This window comes from Lolium perenne, chromosome 3 (genome assembly GCF_019359855.2).
Source record: "Lolium perenne isolate Kyuss_39 chromosome 3, Kyuss_2.0, whole genome shotgun sequence".
NCBI classification, from domain to species: Eukaryota; Viridiplantae; Streptophyta; class Magnoliopsida; order Poales; family Poaceae; genus Lolium; species Lolium perenne.
In genome coordinates, this window is record NC_067246.2 from 85072641 (window position 1) to 85096120 (window position 23480).

General features: G+C 40.0%; 1 long non-coding RNA gene across 3 annotated transcripts; it reads right to left on the bottom strand.

Moving 5' to 3' along the window:
• Positions 1 to 10359: 10359 nt before the first annotated feature.
• On the bottom strand, positions 10360 to 12431 carry LOC127341744 (uncharacterized). Of its 3 annotated transcripts, XR_007875840.2 has the most exons (6): positions 12246 to 12431; positions 11768 to 12155; positions 11572 to 11648; positions 11305 to 11367; positions 11117 to 11193; positions 10360 to 10687 (listed from the first exon to the last, which is right to left on the bottom strand). It is a non-coding gene; the product is annotated as an uncharacterized lncRNA (long non-coding RNA). The 3 variants fall into 3 exon arrangements; XR_007875839.2 differs by lacking the exon at positions 12246 to 12431 and having other exon boundaries at positions 10459 to 10687; positions 11768 to 12239; XR_007875838.2 differs by lacking the exons at positions 11572 to 11648; positions 11768 to 12155; positions 12246 to 12431 and having other exon boundaries at positions 10459 to 10687; positions 11305 to 11543.
• Positions 12432 to 23480: the final 11049 nt, after the last annotated feature.

The window sequence follows — 23480 nt, forward strand, 5'->3', positions numbered from 1 at the left end:
TTGATGTGTTTGGTGCCCAATTCTTTGTCTCTGATGATTTGTCCTGCTAGAGTGAGATGAGGCAAGTGGGTTTGGCCAGGTGAGCATGGTTGGAGAGGGGTATAGGGTGCTCATATAATATTTGGCAAGGTATATGTGACACATGACATAGTTTTGGGGCATGGTGGTGATGGGAGGTGACCATGCACACTAGGTGAGGTCAAGAGGGAGTTGTTAGGAGTACAAAACACTATAGCTGAGCCAAAGAGAGAGAGAGGGTGAGGTGATGGAGGGTGGTTGAAATAGTGGTTGAATAGTGTTTGTACTCTATGGCATTGAATTGATTATTTGCTATGGTCTCATGTGTGATGACTTTTGACCAATTTTTGTGCTGGATGGGTTCTAAATGATGTTGGGCAGCCATGTATGGCATTGGTTTGAGATTTGGAATGGATTTGTGAAAATCCTAAATTTTGAGGGAATCTAGAATTTGTTTCAAAGTGGCATTTTGGTTTGACTATTGTGAGCAATGGTCAAAGATCTGGTCAAAGTGGTCAACATCAAAAGTGTTCATCTTGATGAGGTCTTGGATGAGGTGCAAAAACTTGAGAGGGTTTGGTTTGAGAATCTCCTAATAAAAAGGCTCAAAGTGGGTATGATATTAAAAATGTCAATTTTGACCATTAGTGTATGTGAGCTCATTTTGATTTCATATTTGATTTGAGTTGAGTTTCTTTGGTTCCAAAAGTGTTAATAAGTGTGTATTAACCATTTCCAACCAATGGGGCAAGCCAAAAGGGTCTAGGTTAAAGATTTGCAAAATTGGCCATAACTCATAAGAGGTGACATGTCATATTTTTCTTATTCTTGTAATGTGCTCCCCTTGCTTCACTTGGGCCAGGTTGAGGGTCAATTTAGGGTTAGATTAGGTTTAGAGATGATTTCACACCATTTGGTCAAAGTAGAAGTGCATAGGACAAGAATTGGTGAAAATGGCTATGTGTCACATATGCCTCTATGCATATGTGGCATTTGATTTTTAATTTGACTAGGCTTGACCCAATTGATGTTGTTGAGTGCTGAAATGGTATATAGGAGTGATCCAACCATTCACTACAAGTCTTAAGGTCAAGATCCTCAATTTCACAAATTTGATATTTTGCTCTCATATGCCTCTATGGCATTATTACTTTCTTTTTAAAATCTTTTGTTTCACTTTGGATTGGGTTTGAGAAGTACTAGATAAGGTTTATAAAGGTTTTCCAATCCTCTAAATAAAGTGGAAAGGTCTAGGGTAAAGTTTTAGAAAAATAGCCATAGGCACATATGCCTTTTTCTTATTTAAATTCTTTTATTTTATTTTAACTTGGAAATAGTAAAAAGGGGTGTGAGGTTTTGGGTTTAAGATTATTTCAAATACTAATTAAACAAGCAATCATGGCAATAGCACAAGAATTAAGCAAGATCACTATGTATCAAACTTAATTTAATAAAAGTTTTTGTTGGTTCAAAAATTTGGAACTAGGGAAATTCATTTTGTTTGTTTTGAAATTTTTGGGATGTTACATCATCATAACATGTATGTGCATTGTCATGCCATCTTTATTTGTCAATTGCCCAACTGTAATTTGTTCACCCAACGTGCTATTTCTTATGGGAGAGACACCACTAGTGAACTGTGAACCCCGGTCCATTCTTTTACATCGAATACAATCTACTGCAATTCTCGTTCTACTGTTCTCTGCAAACATCATCATCCACACTATACATCTAATACTTTGTTACAGCAAGCCGGTGAGATTGACAACCTCACTGTTTCGTTGGGGCAAAGTATCTTGGTTGTGTTGTGCAGGTTCCACGTTGGCGCCGGAATCCCTGGTGTTGCGCCGCACTACACTCCGCCGCCATCAACCTTCAACGTGCTTCTTGGCTCCTACTGGTTCGATAAACCTTGGTTTCTTACTGAGGGAAAACTTGCTGCTGTACGCATCACACCTTCCTCTTGGGGTTCCCAACGGACGCGTGATGTACGCGTATCAAGCTCTTTTTCTGGCGCCATTGCCGGGGACGTGAAGGAAAATTACACCACAGCGATTTCTAACTCCCACGTCAACAGCACGCCAGCAGCTCTTTTTCTGGCGCCGTTGCCGGGGAGATCAAGACACGCTGCAAGGGGAGTCTCCACTTCCAATCTCTTTACTTTGTTTTTGTCTTGCTTTATTTTTATTTACTACTTTGTTTGCTGCATTATATCAAAACACACAAAAATTAGTTACTTGCTTTACTTTATTTACTATCTTGTTTGCGTTCTCCATATTAAAAACACAAAAAATTAGTTATTTGCATTTACTTTACTTATTTCATCATGTTTCCTCCTAATTTTACTCTAAAAGATATATATGTAGGAGAAGGGTCTATCATTGGAAGAGATAATATAGAAGCATTTTTCACCCATGTTAGCATGGATGAAGATTTTGAAGATATACCATTATTAAAAGCTGTCCCTACTTATGAAAGTGCTTCTGCTTGTTTAGTACACATGTTGGAAACTAGATTTATTAGTCTCAATCCCATGATACTGTAGGGATACGTTGCATAGAAAACAAAAAATTTCCTACCGCGAACACGCAATCCAAGCCAAGATGCAATCTAGAAGACGGGAGCAACGAGGGGATGATCAAGACTAACCCTTGAAGATTTCCAAAGCCTATAAGAGTAGGCTCTTATTGCTGCGGTAGACGATCACTTGCCGCTTGCAAAAGCGCGTAGAAGATCTTGATCACGGTGCCACGATCGGGCAGCACCTCCGTACTCGTTCACACGTTCGGTGTTGATGAAGACGACGTCCTTATCCCCGTTCCAGCGGGCAGCGGAAGTAGTAGCTCCTCCTTGAATCCGGCAAAACGACGGCGTGGTGGCGGTGGCGATGGAGAACTCCGGCGGAGCTTCGCTAAGCGTGCGGGAGAGGTGGAGGAGAGAGGGGGCGGCTAGGGTTTGGGAGAGGGGGTGGCCGGCCTCAAGGGGTGCGACCAAGCTATGGCTCTGTTGTGTTCAGCCCCCTCTCCTATGCCCCTCATTATATAGGTGGAAGCCCCAAGAGTTGTAGTCCAATTCTTTGAATAAGACCCCAACACCAAAACTTCCCAAAGGTGGGAAACCTACTCAAGGAGGGAGTCCTACCCAAGGTGGGACTCCCACCTTTTCCTTAGGTGGGGTGGCCGGCCACCTCAGGTGGAATCCACCTAGGATTCCTTCCCCTTAGGGCTGGCCGGCCATGCTAGTGGAGTCCCTCCGGGACTCCACCTTCCATAGTGCTATTCTTCCGGACTTTTCTAGAACCTTCTAGAACCTGCCATAAATGCACCGGATCATTTCCAAACTTGGAATATGACTTCCTATATAAGAATCTTATTCTCCGGACCATTCCGGAACTCCTCGTGATGTCCGGGATCTCATCCGGGACTTCGAACAAAACTTCGAACTCCATTCCATATTCAAGTTCTACCATTTCAACATCAAACCTTAAGTGTGTCACCCTACGGTTCGTGAACTATGTAGACATGGTTGAGACTTCTCTCTGACCAATAACCAATAGCGGGATCTGGAGATCCATAATGGCTCCCACATATTCAACGATGACTTAGTGATCGAATGAACCATTCACATACGATACCAATCCCCTTTGTCACGCGATATTTTACTTGTCCGAGGTTTGATCATCGGTATCACTCTATACCTTGTTCAACCTCGTCTCCTGACATGTACTCTTTACTCGTACCGTGGTATGTGGTCTCTTATGAACTTATTCATATGCTTGCAAGACATTACACGACATTCCACCGAGAGGGCCCAGAGTATATCTATCCGTCATCGGGATGGACAAATCCCACTGTTGATCCATATGCCTCAACTCATACTTTCCGGATACTTAACCCCACCTTTATAACCACCCATTTACGCAGTGGCGTTTGGTGTAATCAAAGTACCTTTCCGGTATAAGTGATTTACATGATCTCATGGTCATAAGGACTAGGTAACTATGTATCGAAAGCTTATAGCAAATAACTTAATGGCGTGATCTTATGCTACGCTTAATTGGGTGTGTCCATTACATCATTCATACAATGATATAACCTTGTTATTAATAACATCCAATGTTCATGATTATGAAACTAATCATCCATTAATCAACAAGCTAGTTAAGAGGCATACTAGGGACTCTTTGTTGTTCACATAACACACATGTATCAATGTTTCGGTTAATATAATTATAGCATGGTATGTAAACATTATCATAAACACAAAGATGTATTATAATAACCTTTTTATTATTGCCTCTTGGGCATATCTCCAACAGTCTCCCACTTGCACTAGAGTCAATAATCTAGTTTACATTTGTAAAGATATAACACCTTGGCCTTCTGGTGCTTTATCATGTTTTGCTCACGGGAGAGGTTTTAGTCAACGGATCTGACACGCTCAGAAACGTATGTATTTTGTAATTCATTTGCGTCTCAACGCATCACTCATTTCCAAATGAGTCGGCATTAAATATGTTTGGTCTTTTGGTGGAACCTTAATTCCGCGGTCTGAAATATGTCACTAATATTGTCACACACAATATAGCTTCAAAGTTCTGACTCTGTCGGAACTACACCAAGTTCTCAAAGAACCTCTTGATTTAAACATCCTTTGTCATTGTCAAAACAATGACATACTCTGCCTTCTTTTGTAGAATCCGTCACAATATTTAGAACTCTTCTAAATCTAGTATAGACAACTTCTAGCTCATTGTGCTACCTTTTAGACAACACTTAGTCTAATTTGAGATTGAAATTTTATTTTCATATGTGACAAAACAAATATCGGTGCAACACCTTACAGCGATTTGTTTGTCATTTCTCCATACAAAACTATATATATATTCTTGGTTCTTCTTAAGTACTCAAGAATATTCTTACTGTTTTTCAATGATCATTATATGAATCATTCTGGTACATGCTCATAACATTTTTAAGAGCACATGACATCTGATTGTGTACATATTATTTGTGATCTATAATCACTCATGTGTTTTTACTCATCGAGTGTCAGATACACTCAAGTCTTGTTAAACCTTCACATGACAAGAACATTTTCTTAATATTTCTATATTGAACTACTTCAATATCCATCCTATGTACTTTGACTTAAACTTATTTATGTGTTTCAATCTATCTTCATAGATCTTGACATTAAATTTGTTTCAGTCCATATCCTTTCATTAAAGTTAATTCTCAATGAAATCTTTTAATCAAGTATATAATTACATCATTTATAACCAACTATATGTCATCTACATAAAGTATTATAAATATGTCTCAGCGCTCCCACTTAATTTCTTGCAAATGCAAGCCTCTTCATCGTCTCTGATGAAATCAAAAACTCTTTTACTATTTCATCTGGTGAAGATTCCAACTCCGTGATACTCACTTCATCCAATTGAAGTTCGTATACCTATCTACTATTCTACGGACTAGCAAAACAATTGGTTGTATCTTGTATACACCTTTAATACACAATTCTGTTAAGTAGTGTATTTTGCCATCCTACTAGCAAATCTCATAAAGAAATATGTAGCGATTTCTAGAACAATCCACATAGACAATAAGCATCGCTACGGAAGATATAATCTTATCATAGTCAACTCTTTGAACTTTGTTGTAAACAACTTTTCAACAATTCGAGCTTCTTCAAGGATATTCCATCCAAGTCCATCAATTTTATAGATCCATTTACTTTCAAAAAGTATTCATCTATCTTGGATTTTATGGCGTATAGCCATTTTAACGGAGTTAGGGCCCATCATAACTTCTTTGTTTGTAGTTGGTTTATCATTTGTTCAAAATCAATCCTTTGTCCACAAATCATTTATTTGATCACAAAGTAAACCATACCTACAAGGTTCAATATGTACTTCGATCTCCATGGCTAAAACACTTTGTAGTCATGGGAGCCATGATCGTCGTGGCCGCTTCCGGAACCAATTCCAATGCTGCGCTACTCTGATCATTATGCTCAAGTTCATAAACTTTATCAAGTTCTATTGTCCTCCCACTCAAATACTTCGCTAGAAACAATTTCTTGGAAATAAGAAACATTGACAAACACTTTTGTCTTTGTATCCATAGTGGAAAGAATTCCCAATCAAAACTTTGGGATAACCAACAAAGACATTCATCCGATTTTGGTTGTAAACTCTTAGACCAAAATTTAAAGAAAGGACTATTAGGGTTTATACCCATGCCATAACTCATATGGTGTCATTTCAACGGATCATGATGATGCTCTATTCAGTGTAAGAGCGATAGTCACTAAAGCATAATCCACAAAACTATAATGGCATCAATATTTTATCTCATCATTGATCCAACAAGGTTTGGATACATCTCTTGGATACTTCATCATTACTATGATATTCCAAGAAACGTGAGTTGTAGAACAATTTCATCATAACTCTCTTAGATGTTCGCTAAAAACTCGTAATTCAAATATTTCCACCATGATGCAATCATAGATATTTGACTTTTCTATTACGATGATTTCCACTTCATGCTGAAATTTATTTGAATCCATTCAAATGTTTCAAACTTCTTCCTTATCGAATATATCCTCATATATATAATCAATTCATTGTTGGAAGTTTTCATGAAGTAGAAGAATCTCCCGCACACAACTATGCCCAGTGAACCACATACATCATCATGTATTTTTCCAATAAGTTTGTTGCCCGTTCAACTCTTGGCCTATGAACGGTATTTTAATCATTCTCTTTAGAAAAGATTTGCAATCGCCAAATGATTCAAAAATCAAATGACTCCAAAAATCCATTTGCATGGAGTTCCTTCATGCGTTCCTTTCTAACATGACCTAAATGGCGGTTCCACAAATAAGTGGAATTCAAATCATTTGCCTTATGGCATTTTAGCGTCAGTGTTATGTATGTGTGTTTCACCATTAAGATTTATAATAACTTATCCATCGTACATGGAGTAATGTCATAATTTAAACAACTCATTGTTTTCATTTGACCAGAGCAAAATAACAATTATTAAGTTCTTTATTATAAATTCTAAGGGCTAGATAGAATGCTAACGACGAACATAATAACACTTTATTTTGTTCCAGACGTGCATTCCTATCATATTCCTTGTCAGTCACTTAGGCCATTGTATTCTTGTATTGCGTTGTTTTGTATGACACTTCATACCAACCAATATAGTACTAATACCCAAGAATTTCATAGTGTGACTTAACTAGAAATACAACCATAACATGTATATCATTTATATACACCTGAGCTAGACCTTCTAGTCTTTTCTTTTCTTTTTGCCAAAATATCTTTGCAGTTTCTCTTTTAGCTTTCCTCATTATTCATAGAAACACTTTAACATTATTAACTTCTAGATTTGTTGGTCAAATACCAATAACCTTGAGGTTCTTACTTTAAGTTTGATCATCATATGACAAGTGTTTCAGATTTCACTATTAGTAACTTTGTAATATGATGAACAATTTCACTCATAATTTTATCCATTGTATCATGATGACTTTCTGAGACCATGTCTGTACATGCTAGGCTCATAAAGTTTAACCTTGGTATTCGCATGTGCAAATCTGGCTTGCACCCGTTATATGCACACGTAGAATCTATCACACCCGATCATCACGTGATGCTTCGAAACGACGAGTCTTGGCAACGGTGCATACTAAGGATGATAACTTCATGGATATGCGAATATTATTAGTGCCCCAATAGTTGGAGGATTGTGACGCCTGGCGTCTTCAACCTTCATACATTCCCATAAAACTTATGAGTTTATGTAGTCTCACCAAATTTATATTCTATCATCTTGCAATAAGGTCTTAGATATCACATATATCTCATACCTTGCTTATTTCTGAAAACTAAATTTTTCAGCTCCTTACTTTTCAAACAGATTTGAACTTCAAGTTTCATGGAGACAAGATAACTTTAGGTACTAATTGAAACCATAACTCATTGAATCAACAATATGAGGTTTACTAAAAGTTTTCAATAGGACTTAATCAATTCTTGATTCTTTAACAATACGGTTCCAATCCGTAAAGTTTCTTATCAGATTTTAACAGTATCTAGCGCATAGTAGTAAAATGGATGCCAATACTACAAAATTAATTCAAAATACTACTCAGACTAAGTTTATGATAATTAGTTCATGTTTTAATCTAATTACTAATGAACTCCCACTTAATACAACATCCCTCATAGTTGTTAAGTGGTACACGATCCAAATCCACTACACAAAAACCGATCATCACGTGAGATGATGTAGCTTCAATGGTGAACATCAACATGTTGATCATATCATCCATATGACTCGTGTTCAACCTTTCGGTTTCCGTTGTCCCGAGGCCATGTCTGTACATGCTAGGCTCGTCAAGCAAACCCAAGTATTCCGCGTGTGCAACATGGCTTACACCCGTTGTATGTGAACGTTGAGTCTATCACATCCGATCATCACGAGATGCTTCGAAACGACGAACTGTACAACGGTGCATACGAGGGGAGAACACTTTATTATCTTGATATTAATGTGAGGGATCATCTTATAATGCTACCGTCGCGTTCTAAGCAAAATAAGATGCATAAAGGATTAACATCACATGCAATTCATACGTGATATGATATGGCCATTTAGTCTTTGCGCCTTTGATCTTCATCTCCAAAGCACGGACATGATCTCCATCATCAACGGGCATGATCTCCATCATCGTCGGCGTAGCGTCAAGGTCCATGGCGCCGTCTTCATGGTTGTTCACCTCATGTAGCAACTATTACAACTAATTTGAAATACTACTCAACATGAAATTTAAAGACAACCATAAGGCTCATGCCGGTTGCCACAATACAATAATGATCATCTCATACATATTCATCATCACATTATGGCCATATCACATCACCAAACCCTGCAAAAACAAGTTAGACGTCTCTAATTTGGTTTGCATATTTTACGTGGTTTAGGGTTTTCGAGTAAGATCTAATCTACCTACGAACATGAACCACAACGGTGATACTAGTGTTGTCAATAGAAGAGTAAATTGAATCTTCACTATAGTAGGAGAGACAGACACCCGCAAAGCCTCTTATGCAATACAAGTTGCATGTCGAACGAGGAACAAGTCTCATGAACGCGGTCATGTAAAGTTAGTCCGAGCCGCTTCATCCCACTATGCCACAAAGATGCAAAGTACTCAAACTAAAGACAACAAGAGCATCAACGCCCACAAAACCATTGTGTTCTACTCGTGCAACCATCTATGCATAGACACGGCTCTGATACCACTGTAGGGATACGTTGCATAGAAAACAAAAAATTTCCTACCGCTAACACGCAATCCAAGCCAAGATGCAATCTAGAAGACAGGAGCAACGAGGGGATGATCAAGACTAACCCTTGAAGATTTACAAAGCCTATAAGAGTAGGCTCTTATTGCTGCGGTAGACGATCACTTGCCGCTTGCAAAAGCGCGTAGAAGATCTTGATCACGGTGCCACGATCGGGCAGCACCTCCGTACTCGGTCACACGTTCGGTGTTGATGAAGACGACGTCCTTCTCCCCGTTCCAGCGGGCAGCGGAAGTAGTAGCTCCTCCTTGAATTCGGCAGCACGACGACGTGGTGGTGGTGGCGATGGAGAACTCCGGCGGAGCTTCGCTAAGCGTGCGGGAGAGGTGGAGGAGAGAGGGGGCGGCTAGGGTTTGGGAGAGGGGGTGGCCAGCCTCAAGGGGTGCGACCAAGCTATGGCTCTGTTGTGTTCAGCCCCCTCTCCTATGCCCCTCATTATATAGGTGGAAGCCCCAAGAGTTGTAGTCCAAGTCTTCGAATAAGACCCCAACACCAAAACTTCCAAAGGTGGGAAACCTACTCAAGGAGGGAGTCCTACCCAAGGTGGGACTCCCACCTTTTCCTTAGGTGGGGTGGCCGGCCACCTCACACTACTAGGAAAAGGCTTACCACCGGCACACTGAAAAGGCTTACCGCCGGCACTTTCGTATTCGCCGGCGATCACCTCGCCGGTGGTAATGGCCTACCGCCGGCGCATTGCAATTCGCCGGGGGTAACCCAGACTACCACCGGCGCCTCATCCAACTCGCCGGGGGTATTATTTACCGCCGGCACTTTCCAATCCGCCGGGGGTATTGAGTTACCGCTGGCAAACAACCCTATGCGCCGGCGGTATATATTTTAGGATTTAAAAAAAAAAATCTGACGTGAAAACACAAAACCCTCAAATATAGAATAAAAACAAATTCAATCTTTATTTAAAAAAGGCTTATATTTCAAAACAACGGTACTAACAAAAAGGTCCCTATTAAAAAAACATAGTCTACAGGAATTTTAAAAGAATCTCCTAAAGTTTTTGTGCTGCAGAACAATGCTCTCTTGCAGTGAAGTTTAAATAAATATGAAACTATTTACTGCACTTTACTCTCGGACTGCTATGTACAGATCTGCACTTGGCATTGAACAAGTTAACCCCTTATTTTGACAATCATATAACAAGATGATCATAAACAGAGCTCTGCTATAGAAATTCTAACTGTCACATTGTTGCGACTGATAAACAACAAACAATGGATTCGAAGAACAAGGCCACAGCTTTCCGTTCTTCTCCTCGTTATCCTGGAATAAGACCAGAGCATGGTCAGATGGTAACAGCAGCACAAGATAGAAATCCATCTTTCAAGACAAAAACAGAGGCAAACTAACTCAATACCACAGGTGCAAGCAAGTTCAAAACAAGCAAGATAAATGACAACTCTAATCAATCTTCTAAGCATATGTATCCATCAGAACATTCACAACACATCATAAACTGAAAATTGCTGCCAGATAGTTCACAAGTTCAAGACAGTTACAACTGAAACGAATTTGTAATCTAACAGCAATCTAGCATTAATAAATAATGACATGATAGCAATCTAGCATTAATTGTATGCCGCCGAATTCTCAACGTTTTTAACTAAACAATGTTAACCCAAGTAACAGGACGCTTTGCATCAACAAATCGAACCACATTGAATCGAATCAAAGAGAAGATGCCTAGTTCACCTTGCAGATAAGGTGGTACTCCTCGTTCAGGACGCGCTCCAGGCTGCCCTTGCCGGCCACGGCAAAACCCTAGGTACCTGAACAAAGAAACTGGAATCAGAGCATGTACTAGTACCAAATCTTGTCCTAGTAGTCGAAGCGGCTGCTCTACCGAAGCACGGATGGAGAGTGAATGTAGAAGCTGGTACCTTTAGAGCCGACACAGACAAGGCCCTGGACGGCGGCGTCTCCGGGACGAGCAGCTCGACTTGCTGGTCAGATCGGAGGCATGAGAGGTCACAACAGTTGAATATAAATCATGTAAATTCTAGAATTCATAACAATTCTACAACAACTTAAATTAAGCCCCTACACCCCACAAAAAGGAAGTGTCCAGATCATGTAAAAGTTGACTCTCAAGCATGGTACATACAGCACCAAGAAGCCCTGATAGACAAAACTCAAAAGCAGCTTACCAAAGGCCATAAGCTGGCTCAATCTTTCTTCTGCGAAGTAGGACCTTGTTCTCATGCTCCACAAGGCACCCAACAACCTACAAAAAACGACACGGATTAATGAGAAAACGAATGGCAACAACTAATACACTTACACCAGTTATTTGCTAATCCTGGAAATCAAAACAATTGGATACCGGAGGAATAGCAATCTTACATGAGCTCTCCTTGCTGGGAAGATCCAGAGGCGGTTAGCGCTAGCAGATTCAGCGGATCAGAACGACGGCGGTACTGGAGGCGCGAACTCACGATCTAATCGAACCCAAGGACACTAGTTCCAGGATGTAGTTGGGTAGCTGAGATTAGAACAGCATCTCGGCGCACCAGTTCAGGCAGCCCATTGACCCAATAATGACACGCATCTGACGATCCAATCAGCGAGCAGAATCCCAAACCAATCCGCCCAATTCAACGAATCTCCCCACCAATCCAGCCCTCCCGACCCGCCCAATTCACAGCCCCGTGCCCCCTCGCGATCGAGGCGAGCAGAGGCGCACGGTGTAGAGATCCAGAGATACCCCGATTCCGAACCGAGGCTACCTCATCTACGCATCGGAGATCCATGAGACGGGTCTCGCGATCCAGCCGGTGCAGAGGAGAGGACGGGGACAGGAGGGAGGGTTGAGGATGCATACCTTGCGGACGTAGACGAGCGTGGTCATGCGGTCGCCGAGCGCGATGGCGGCCGGCGGGGGCAGGTAGATCACGGGGGAGGGCAGAGAGAGAAAGGTGGAGAGAGGAGGAGGGAGACGGACCTGGCGAGAGAGGAGGGAGGCAGGCTCGCGAGGCGGGGCCACGATATCTCCTTTGACAGCGCGTGGGTCGAGCGAAATACCCCCGGCGAAAAAAATCAGTTGGTGCCGGCGGTAATATTTGGCCTGATTGGCCCGCCCAGTGCACCTAATTCCTGGCGTGTGCGCCTCATTTTCGCCGGCGGTAGCTGGACTTACCCCCGGCGAACCTGAGAGCTTTTCGCCAGCGGTAATGGCCGGCCCATCTGGGGGCTCTAGCCCAACTTATCCCTGGCGATTTCTGGCCCGTTTCGCCGGCGGTAAATGGCCTATCCCTGGCACCTCTAAGCGTACTCGCCGGCGGTAACGCGAGGAGGGCCTAAAAAATCTTACCGCCGGCCACTTTGAACCTGGTTCGCCGGTGGTAATAAGTGCGGCTATAAGCTTATTCCTAGTAGTGTCAGGTGGAATCCACCTGGGATTCCTTCCCCTTAGGGCTGGCTGGCCATGCTAGTGGAGTCCCTCCGGGACTCCACCTTCCATAGTGCTATTCTTCCGAACTTTTCTAGAACCTTCTAGAACCTGCCATAAATGCACCGGATCATTTCCAAACTTGGAATATGACTTCCGATATATGAATCTTATTCTCCGGACCATTCCGGAACTCCTCGTGATGTCCGGGATCTCATCCGGGACTTCGAACAAAACTTCGAACTCCATTCCATATTCAAGTTCTACCATTTCAACATCAAACCTTAAGTGTGTCACCCTACGGTTCGTGAACTATGTAGACATGGTTGAGACTTCTCTCTGACCAATAACCAATAGCGGGATCTGGAGATCCATAATGGCTCCCACATATTCAACGATGACTTAGTGATCGAATGAACCATTCACATACGATACCAATTCCCTTTGTCACGCGATATTTTACTTGTCCGAGGTTTGATCATCGGTATCACTCTATACCTTGTTCAACCTCGTCTCCTGACAAGTACTCTTTACTCGTACCGTGGTATGTGGTCTCTTATGAACTTATTCATATGCTTGCAAGACATTAGACGACATTCCACCGAGAGGGCCCAGAGTATATCTATCCGTCATCGGGATGGACAAATCCCACTGTTGATCCATATGCCTCAACTCATACTTTCCGGATACTTAATCCCACCTTTATAACCACTCATTTACGCAGTGGCGTTTGGTGTAATCAAAGTACCTTTCCGGTATAAGTGATTTACATGATCTCATGGTCATAAGGACTAGGTAACTATGTATCGAAAGCTTATAGCAAATAACATAATGACGTGATCTTATGCTACGCTTAATTGGGTGTGTCCATTACATCATTCATACAATGATATAACCTTGTTATTAATAACATCCAATGTTCATGATTATGAAACTAATCATCCATTAATCAACAAGCTAGTTAAGAGGCATACTAGGGACTCTTTGTTGTTCACATAACACACATGTATCAATGTTTCGGTTAATATAATTATAGCATGGTATGTAAACATTATCATAAACACAAAAATGTATTATAATAACCTTTTTATTATTGCCTCTTGGGCATATCTCCAACAGATACAACACATGTTTCTTACACTTTCTGATATGGAGAGGGGAGAAAAGAGAGATTTTGTTTTAAAAGTCCTTGTTAGAGAATTTGAAGATATAACTAAAGAAGCTAGAAAAGTTTTTATTAAGCATAAGAGGCTTGGTTTGTTCACTGATTTTAAAAGAACACTTGAAAATATGGACATGGATAGAATAAGGTACACTAATAATGTTAATGATGGTGGGGAGATTAAAGTACCGATACCTAGTAAGCTCCTAGGAATGCATGAAGCTCTAGAAAATAACTATGCTTGGCTTGTCCCTGAAAATTTGTTTGATGAGAATAGCAAGCCTAAGACTGAGGAAAAGGGAGCCTCTGAAACTTACATATACAAGATACAATGCATAGTTGAGAAAAACCCCAAACCCATCTGTTGATGCATCATCTCTTGATAACACTTGATACACACTTTCTGCGCCTAGCTGAAAGGCGTTAAAGAAAAGCGCTTATGGGAGAGAAACAACCCATGCTTTTACTACAGTACTTTTGTTTTATATTTGAGTCTTGGAAGTTTTTACTACTGTAGCAACATCTCCTTATCTTAATTAATTTGTTGCATTGTTGTGCCAAGTAAAGTCTTTGATAGTAAGGTTCATACTAGATTTGGATTACTGCGCAGAAACAGATTTCTTGCTGTCACGAATTTGAGCATTATTCTCAGTAGGTAACTCAGAAAAATCTGCCAATTTACGTGAGTAATCCTCAGATATTTACGCAACTTTCATTCAATTTGAGTATTTTCATTTGAGCAAGTCTGATGCACCTAAAAAATTCGTCTTCACGGACTGTTCTGTTTTGACAGATTCTGCCTTTTATTTCGCATTGCCTGTTTTGCTATGTTTGATGGATTTCTTTGTTCCATTAACTTTCAGTAGCTTTGTGAAATGTCCAGAAGTGTTAAGAATGATTATGTCACCTCTGAACATGTGAATTTTGATTATGCACTAACCCTCTAATGAGTTGTTTTGAGTTTGGTGTGGAGGAAGTTTTCAAGGATCAAGAGAGGAGGATGATACAATATGATCAAGGAGAGTGAAAGCTCTAAGCTTGGGGATGCCTCGGTGGTTCATCTCTGCATATTTCAAGAAGACTCAATCATCTAAGCTTGGGGATGTCCAAGGCATCCCCTTCTTCATCGACAACATTATCAGGTTCCTCTAGTGAAACTATATTTTTATTCCGTCACATCTTATGTGCTTTACATGGAGCTTCTGTATGTTTTTGTTTTGTTTTGTTTGAATAAAATTGGATCCTAGCATTCATTGTGTGGGAGAGAGACACGCTCCGCTGTTGCATATGAACACATATGTTCTTAGCTTTATTCATAATGTTCATGACGAAGGTTGAAACTGCTTCGTTAGTTGTTGTATGGTTGGAAACGGGAAATGCTACATGTGGTAATTGGTATAATGTCTTGGATAATGTGATACTTGGCAATTGTTGTGCTCATGTTTAAGCTCTTGCATCATATACTTTGCACCTATTAGTGAAGAAATACATAGAGCTTGCTAAAATTTGGTTTGCATGATTGGTCTCTCTAAGGTCTAGATATTTTCTAGTAAGGGTTTGAACAACAAGGAAGACAATGTATAGTATTATAATGCTTGCAATATGTTCTTATGTGAGTTTTGTTGTACTAGTTCATACTTGTGTTTGCTTCAAACAACCTTGCTATCCTAAGCCTTGTATTGAGAGGGATTACTTCTCGTGCATCCAAATCCTTGAGCCAAAAACTATGCCACTCGAGTCCACCATACCTACCTACGACATGGTATTTCTCTGCCATTCCAAAGTAAATTTCTTGGGTGCTACCTTTAAAATTCCATTCTTTGTCTTTGCAATATATAGCTCATGGGAAAAATAGCTTAAAAACTATTGTGGTATTGAATATGTACTTATGTATCTTATTTCCTAATAAGTTGCTTGTTGAGCGATAACCATGTTCCTGGGGACGCCATCAACTATCTTTGTTGAATATCATGTGAGTTGCTATGCATGTTCGTCTTGTCTGAAGTAAGGGTGATTTATCATGATCAATGGTTGGAGTATGCATATTGTTAGAGAAGAACATTGGGCCGCTAACTAAAGCCATGATCCATTGTGGAAGTTTCAGTTTGGACAACAATCCTCAATCTCTTATGAGAATATTATTTGTTGTTGAATGCTTATGCATTAAAGAGGAGTCCATTAGCTGTTATCTATGTTGTCCCGGTATGGATGTCTAAGTTGAGAATAATCAAAAGCGAGAAATCCAATGCGAGCTTTCTCCTTAGACCTTTGTACAGGCGGCATAGAGGTACCCCTTTGTGACACTTGGTTAAAACATATGCTATGCAATGATAATCCATGTAAATCCAAGCTAATTAGGACAAGATGCGGGCACTATTGGTAATCTATGCATGAGGCTTGCAACTTGTAGGATATCTTATACATAACACATATGCTTTATTACTACCGTTGACAAAATTGTTTCTTTTTTTCAAAATAAAAGCTCTAGCACAACTATAGCAATCAATGCTTCCCTCTGCGAAGGGCCATTCTTCTACTTTTATGTTGAGTCAGTTTACCTATTTCCTTCCATCTTAGAAGCAAACACTTGTGTTAACTGTGCATTGATTCTTACATATTTACCTATTGCACTTGTTATATTGCTTTATGTTGACAACTATCCATGAGATATACATGTTACAAGTTGAAAGCAACCGCTGAAACTTAATCTTCCTTTGTGTTGCTTTAATGCCCTTACTTTGAATTTATTGCTTTATGAGTTAACTCTTATGCAAGACTTATTGATGCTTGTCTTGAAAGTACTATTCATGAAAAGTCTTTGCTATATGATTCAGTTGTTTACTCATTGTCTTTACCATTGCTTCGAATCGCTGCATTCATCTCATGTGCTTACAATAGTATTGATCAAGATTATGATAGCATGTCACTTCAGAAATTATCTTTGTTATCGTTTACATACTCGGGGACGAGTAGGAACTAAGATTGGGGATGCTGATACGTCTCCAACGTATTGATAATTTCTTATGTTCCATGCTTGTTTTATGACAATACACACATGTTTTATACACATTTTATGTCATATTTATGCATTTTCTGGCACTAACCTATTAACGAGATGCCGAAGAGCCAGTTGCTGTTTTCTGCTGTTTTTGGTTTTAGAAATCCTAGTAAGGAAATATTCTCTGAATTGGACGAAATCAACACCCAGGGTCTTATTTTTCCACGAAGCTTCCAGAAGTCCGAAAGGGAAACGAAGTGGGGCGACGAGGCGGCGACACGCCAGGGCCGCGCCGCCCTGTTGTGTGGGCCCCTCGCGTCGCCCCTAAACCTACCCTTCTGCCTATAAGAAGCCTTCGTCGATAATAACTCCAGTACCGAGAGCCACGATACGGAAAACCTTCCAGAGACGCCGCCGCCGCCAATCCCATCTCGGGGGATTCAGGAGATCGCCCCCGGCACCCTGCCGGAGAGGGGAATCATCTCCCAGAGGACTCTTCACCGCCATGGTCGCCTCCGGAGTGATGTGTGAGTAGTTCACCCCTGGACTATGGGTCCATAGCAGTAGCTAGATGGTTGTCTTCTCCTAATTGTGCTTCATTGTTGGATCTTGTGAGCTGCCTAACATGATCAAGATCATCTATCTGTAATGCTACATGTTGTGTTTGTTGGGATCCGATGAATATGGAATACTATGCTATGTTGATTATCAATCTATTACCTATGTGTTGTTTATTATCTTGCATGCTCTCCGTTATTAGTAGAGGCTCTGGCCAAGTCATTACTTGTAACTCAAAGATGGAGTATTTATGCTCGATAGTGGGTTCATGCCTCCATTAAATCTGGGACAGTGACAAAAAGTTCTAAGGTTGTGGATGTGCTGTTGCCACTAGGGATAAAACATCAATGCTTTGTCTAAGGATATTTGTGTTGATTACATTACGCACCATACTTAATGCAATTGTCTGTTGTTTGCAACTTAATACTGGAAGGGGTGCGGACGCTAACCCGAAGGTGGACTTTTTAGGCATAGATGCATGCTGGATAGCGGTCTATGTACTTTGTCGTAATGCCCAACTAAATTTCACACTACTCATCATAACATGTATGTGCATTGTCATGCCATCTTTATTTGTCAATTGCCCAACTGTAATTTGTTCACCCAACGTGCTATTTCTTATGGGAGAGACACCACTAGTGAACTGTGGACCCCGGTCCATTCTTTTACATCGAATACAATCTACTGCAATTCTCGTTCTACTGTTCTCTGCAAACATCATCATCCACACTATACATCTAATCCTTTGTTACAGCAAGCCGGTGAGATTGACAACCTCACTGTTTCGTTGGGGCAAAGTATCTTGGTTGTGTTGTGCAGGTTCCACGTTGGCGCCGGAATCCCTGGTGTTGCGCCGCACTACACTCCGCCGCCATCAACCTTCAACGTGCTTCTTGGCTCCTACTAGTTCGATAAACCTTGGTTTCTTACTAAGGGAAAACTTGCTGCTTGTAATATCCCAGGTAATGGGGTTACAAAAATAGAGGAAACAGATGTGTGCATTGCATTCATGCATAGAAAATCTGGGGAATTTTCGCGCTTTAAAGTAAAACAGTCACAGTAACTGAAGTTCCACTTGACCTTGGTGGAATTGAAGTAGCTCATCAAGTCAAGCGCTATAAACCTCAGTGTGACTTGGCTAAAACCTTGTTTTGGGTAGAGATGATCTGATCTAAGGGGTTAGATCAAATGGAATTAAATCTAACACAACAACACTTCAATCAATGATCCATTGCTTGATCTTATAACACATCATAATATGGTAATCCTTGTCATAACATATGAACACCAATTCAATTGCAAATCAAGAAATAATAAAATGGGGAAACTATTCTTGAATTATCTTTTCCATATCTTAAACTAAACCTTGATCCTACCATAAGCCCTATGATATCTATTCTACTTTAATTTTGGAAACAAGACAAGGAGATCCAACTAAGGAATACAATTCTTCTCTATTCCAAATAGTTAAGAATCAAACCTAGAGAGGTGAAAGTTCTATTAAAATCATTAGAGAAGCATTAACAAACCTTGAGCCAAACCTTGGATATACATCCAAGTATTCAAATCATCATCTCTAAGAGGAACCCTAGGATATATTCAAGACAATCCCTAGAGAGAGAATCCATTTATGTTAAACATAGATATTGATGATCACATCAATTCCTATGGAGCCTAACCTTAAGTTAGTATTAAAGTCCTTTCCAAAATGAGAGAGACCAATCATACAAAACATAGCTTTATCTATTTAAGAATAAAGGACAACCATTGAACTAGAGTATTAGAGTACACCATAAACTCTAGAATAATCCATTCCTATATAAGAGAGTTCAAGATCTGGTGTTTCACTCAAGTTAGTTGAGAAAACACTTAGATTCAAGGGAGAGATTTATTCAAATATCCATATGGTTAAACCATCATTTCTTGAGTAAAACCCTAAGTAATTATCTCAGGCAATCTCCTGGGATATAATTTATGGAGACAATTATCGCCATGTCCACCCAAGAAACAATAAGAGGGATATTATACCCTAGTTAATCAAGACAATGCTTGATCAGGGAAGTGAGAAACCTATTTAATGAGAGATAACTTAGAAGCCAAACCTTGATCATTATAAATTGAGTAATGATCATAAACCCTAAGAACTTGAGATGAGGACATTAAGAACAAGTGGATCAAGCCTAATCCATGACCATACTTTGGAGAAATAGGAGAATAATCCAAATGCTAACACTTATATGACTAGTAGATCTTATTCACCACATGAAATCATAGGGGGATCACTAGTAAGCAAATCCAGACTTATATCTCAATCCCAACTTGTGGATCACTAAGTGATCGTAAGTAGGACTATAGCACATCTATAATCCATTTATTCCTCAATCAAAGGAACTAAGGAAACTTCAGAGTTAAACTCCATACTTAATATGGTGAGAAATCATCCATTCATATGACCAAAGTTAACTATAAAAAGAACTATAGCCAATGTAGTTACTTAAATGATAAATTAAGGTTAATAATAGAAGTTAATTGATAGAAGATAAAACCACTTCTCAAATCCTTAGTAACTAGGAAGCACATGAAATATTAAGTAAGTAAACACCTTACCATGGTTAGGGAAGATTAAACCCTAGCATGCAATATGGTGTCATCTCATTTCTACAACCTTGAATTAAATCTCAACACTGGTTTATGTATCACTATGGTGATCATAATATAAAACCAGGCCATAATTAAGATTCAAACCAATTCCCATTAGGTGAATATGCTTAGAACCCTAGGATTGTTCACTAGTTAAATCCTATACTTAATTATGGAGCATAAGATGAACATAGTTGAAACCCATGCCTATTTGATATTATGAACAAGCCACAATTTTGCAATATAATCCAATATTAAATATTTGTTTCAAATAAAGAATGGTGTAATAGTAATTGCACTACATCTTAATTCAATTAACATAACAAGAAACCTGCAAATAAAATTTGAATCCAAATTTGATTCAAATAGAAAATATAAAACAGAAAATAGAAAAAGCAAAAAGAGGAAAAATAGAGAAGGAGCTTACCTGGCCAAGCAACCACGGTGCAGCCCAGCACCAGAGCCTGCCTAGCAGCCCAACACCACGGCCTGGCCCAGCCCAACTTACCCCTTCGTTGAATTATCAACGAGAGGGGGATCGTCCTCATCCTCTCCTTCGGCATGGAGGACAGCACGACAACGTGCTCTGCTTCTCCCTCTCGCTGGCGTCCTCTCCTCGTCCGACGGTGTGACGAGGCGCGTCCAGGCGCCCTATAAAAGCATCTGGATGAACACCCGCATCGTTTTCTTCCTCCTCGCTCCATTTTCCCCCTCTTGCCGAAACCCTAGTCGACAGGACACCGGCCATCGCCGCCGGTAGGGACCTCCCCGAGCCCCGGCGTGGTCACCGTCGTCACCACCACCCTCGACATACCCAGCCTACGGGAGGAATCGAGCTGAGAAGCCCCAGAGCGTCGCCGTCGAGCTCATTCCCTCCGACGGCCGGAGCAGTCGATTCCGGTGATCCAGGGCTCCTCCGACCATGTCGTCGCCTCCACTCTGCTCGCGGTGAGCCACTGAGTCTTCCGAGCACCTTAGCTCCCCCTAATTTCCGTTGCATCGTCGTAGCACCGTTCGCCTGTGAGCGCCGCCATCGGGCATCACCGCCGCCGTCGCTCCGGCGACCATTGGGGGGCGGCGCCACCATCATTCTGTTCGTCTTGAAGCCCTTGTTCGATTGAGCCTAAGCACAGCCCCACGCGAACCCAGACTCGCCGGCGGCGACCACCACTGGCCGCCGGTGATGCACATGGTTGCCACATCGGCACCATGTGGCAGCCACCGTGGCAATGGCCCACTGGCCAGTGGCTGTGGGTAGACTCTGTCTCGGGTAGCTTTAGCATTTAGCATTTAGTTAAAATCCAGGAAATTACTGCAACTTCAAATAATTATAGAAAAATCATATTAACTCAGAAAAATAAAAATAAGACATCAAAATTCTTATAAAAGTAAATTCTATTTAATAAAAATATAATATGAAATTTTTATTTTTAATAAAAATTTAATTGTTTAATACTTGTTATTTAAAACCTTTAATTTTAATTCTAAATTCAGTTAAAATTCAATAATTAGGAAAAAGGTATAAAATAAATAAAAACCAGAAAGTAAATAAGGAAAACATTAAAATTAATTTTCCTTTACTATTAACTTATTAAATCCTTATTAGGAGGATTTACAACCCTAAATAATAAATACCTTAATTATTAATTCATTAAAAATAATAAAATGCCAAACCCAACATTGTTTTATTTCTAAGTTATTAATAACTTCAATTTCTTTATTGAAGTTATTAAGCCAAGAATTATAGTGTAAATAGGAAGACCTAGTTCCATTATAAATAAAGTGATAACTGCATCATTTATGGGTAATCCTAAAAACCCTAATCCAAATTGGAACCCTAGTCCCATTATTACATGTGAACCCTAAATTGCTTCTAACCTAAACCCTAGGTTAGAGCATGTGATCATGGTACATTCTTCAAAGCATAGAACCATAGTAGCAAATAAATACCTGTCTTGGTCACATAAAATATAGAAGACCTACCACTAATATATGGGTATCCCATGTATCCATCATCATCAGACCTAAACAATCCAGTAGGGTCAACCAAGTGAAAACCCTAGATCCTATTACCAAAGCCCTCATCCTTACTGATCCCTAATTAGCATCACACCATTGTGATGAACCCTAATAACAACCATACCTACTATTTTACATTACAGAACCCTGTTCCACTAAACCTTACTAGTGTTGGATACTTATCAACCCTCCTATATAGAAGCCAATTATTCCCTACTTAATAGAACCAATAGTAAAACCTAAACCACCTCAACCCTAATTGATATACTTCTTATTATTTAAGAAGTATGTTCTTCAAAAGTTATTCTTTTGAAATAAATAGGAAGTAGTCATCAACCTTGCCTAACAGGACCTATCAACCCTAGCTATCTATTACCACTAAGATATATCACCATAATAGCAACCATTAATTGCTTAAGATACTCATGCTTCACTAAAACCTTACAAACCATAGTTATTAATGAATCCAACTAGGTTGTGATCCATCTAATAACTACTTCAGAAACTAGATGAAACCATAGTCAACCATAGAACCCCACCAGTCTAATTATCATACTTGTTCTTTATTAAAGAACATGTTCTTCAAAAGTTATTCTTTTGAAGAATATAACAAGTACTCATTAACCATGCCATATAGTACTAAAATTGACAACTGTTCTTTACACGTTAACATTATGCCAATTATCATTCTTTGTGTGCTTAATTGATTACTGTACTTTATTATCTACCGGTTCATGATACCAAGTAACCACACCTGAATAAGAACCTTGTTTGTGAATCACTCTAAAAGTGCAACACACCCTGAATCAATTATTACCACTCACTAATCTTAAATCATCGGGGTTAGGTCACGCTTAGAGCGATTGCATCTCATTCTTATGCATTATTGCATCCTTGCCAATCTTTTAAACATCGTCCTTACCGGACGATGATGCTATTTCAGAATTTGGAGTTATTGCGTATCGAAGACCTTGTCTGCATAATCTTGCAGTCAAGAAAGGCAAGTTCATCACTTGCTCATGTCATTTGAGTATCTTTATCAAATTACTTGCAAAGTACTATGATTATCACTATTGCATAAAAAACCAAAACCACTACTTTCATAACTATGAATATGACTATGTGGTGGGCAATGGAACCATGGATTGTGTTGATATGGTGGAGGTTCCATTGCAAGGGTTTATATCCATCTAGGATTAAACAACAAATGTCGCCAGTGATTCTTGTGCCGTAATAACCGTGTTAACCATAAGATCTGGAATGGGACGGACTAGTCAATCGTATTTCCACC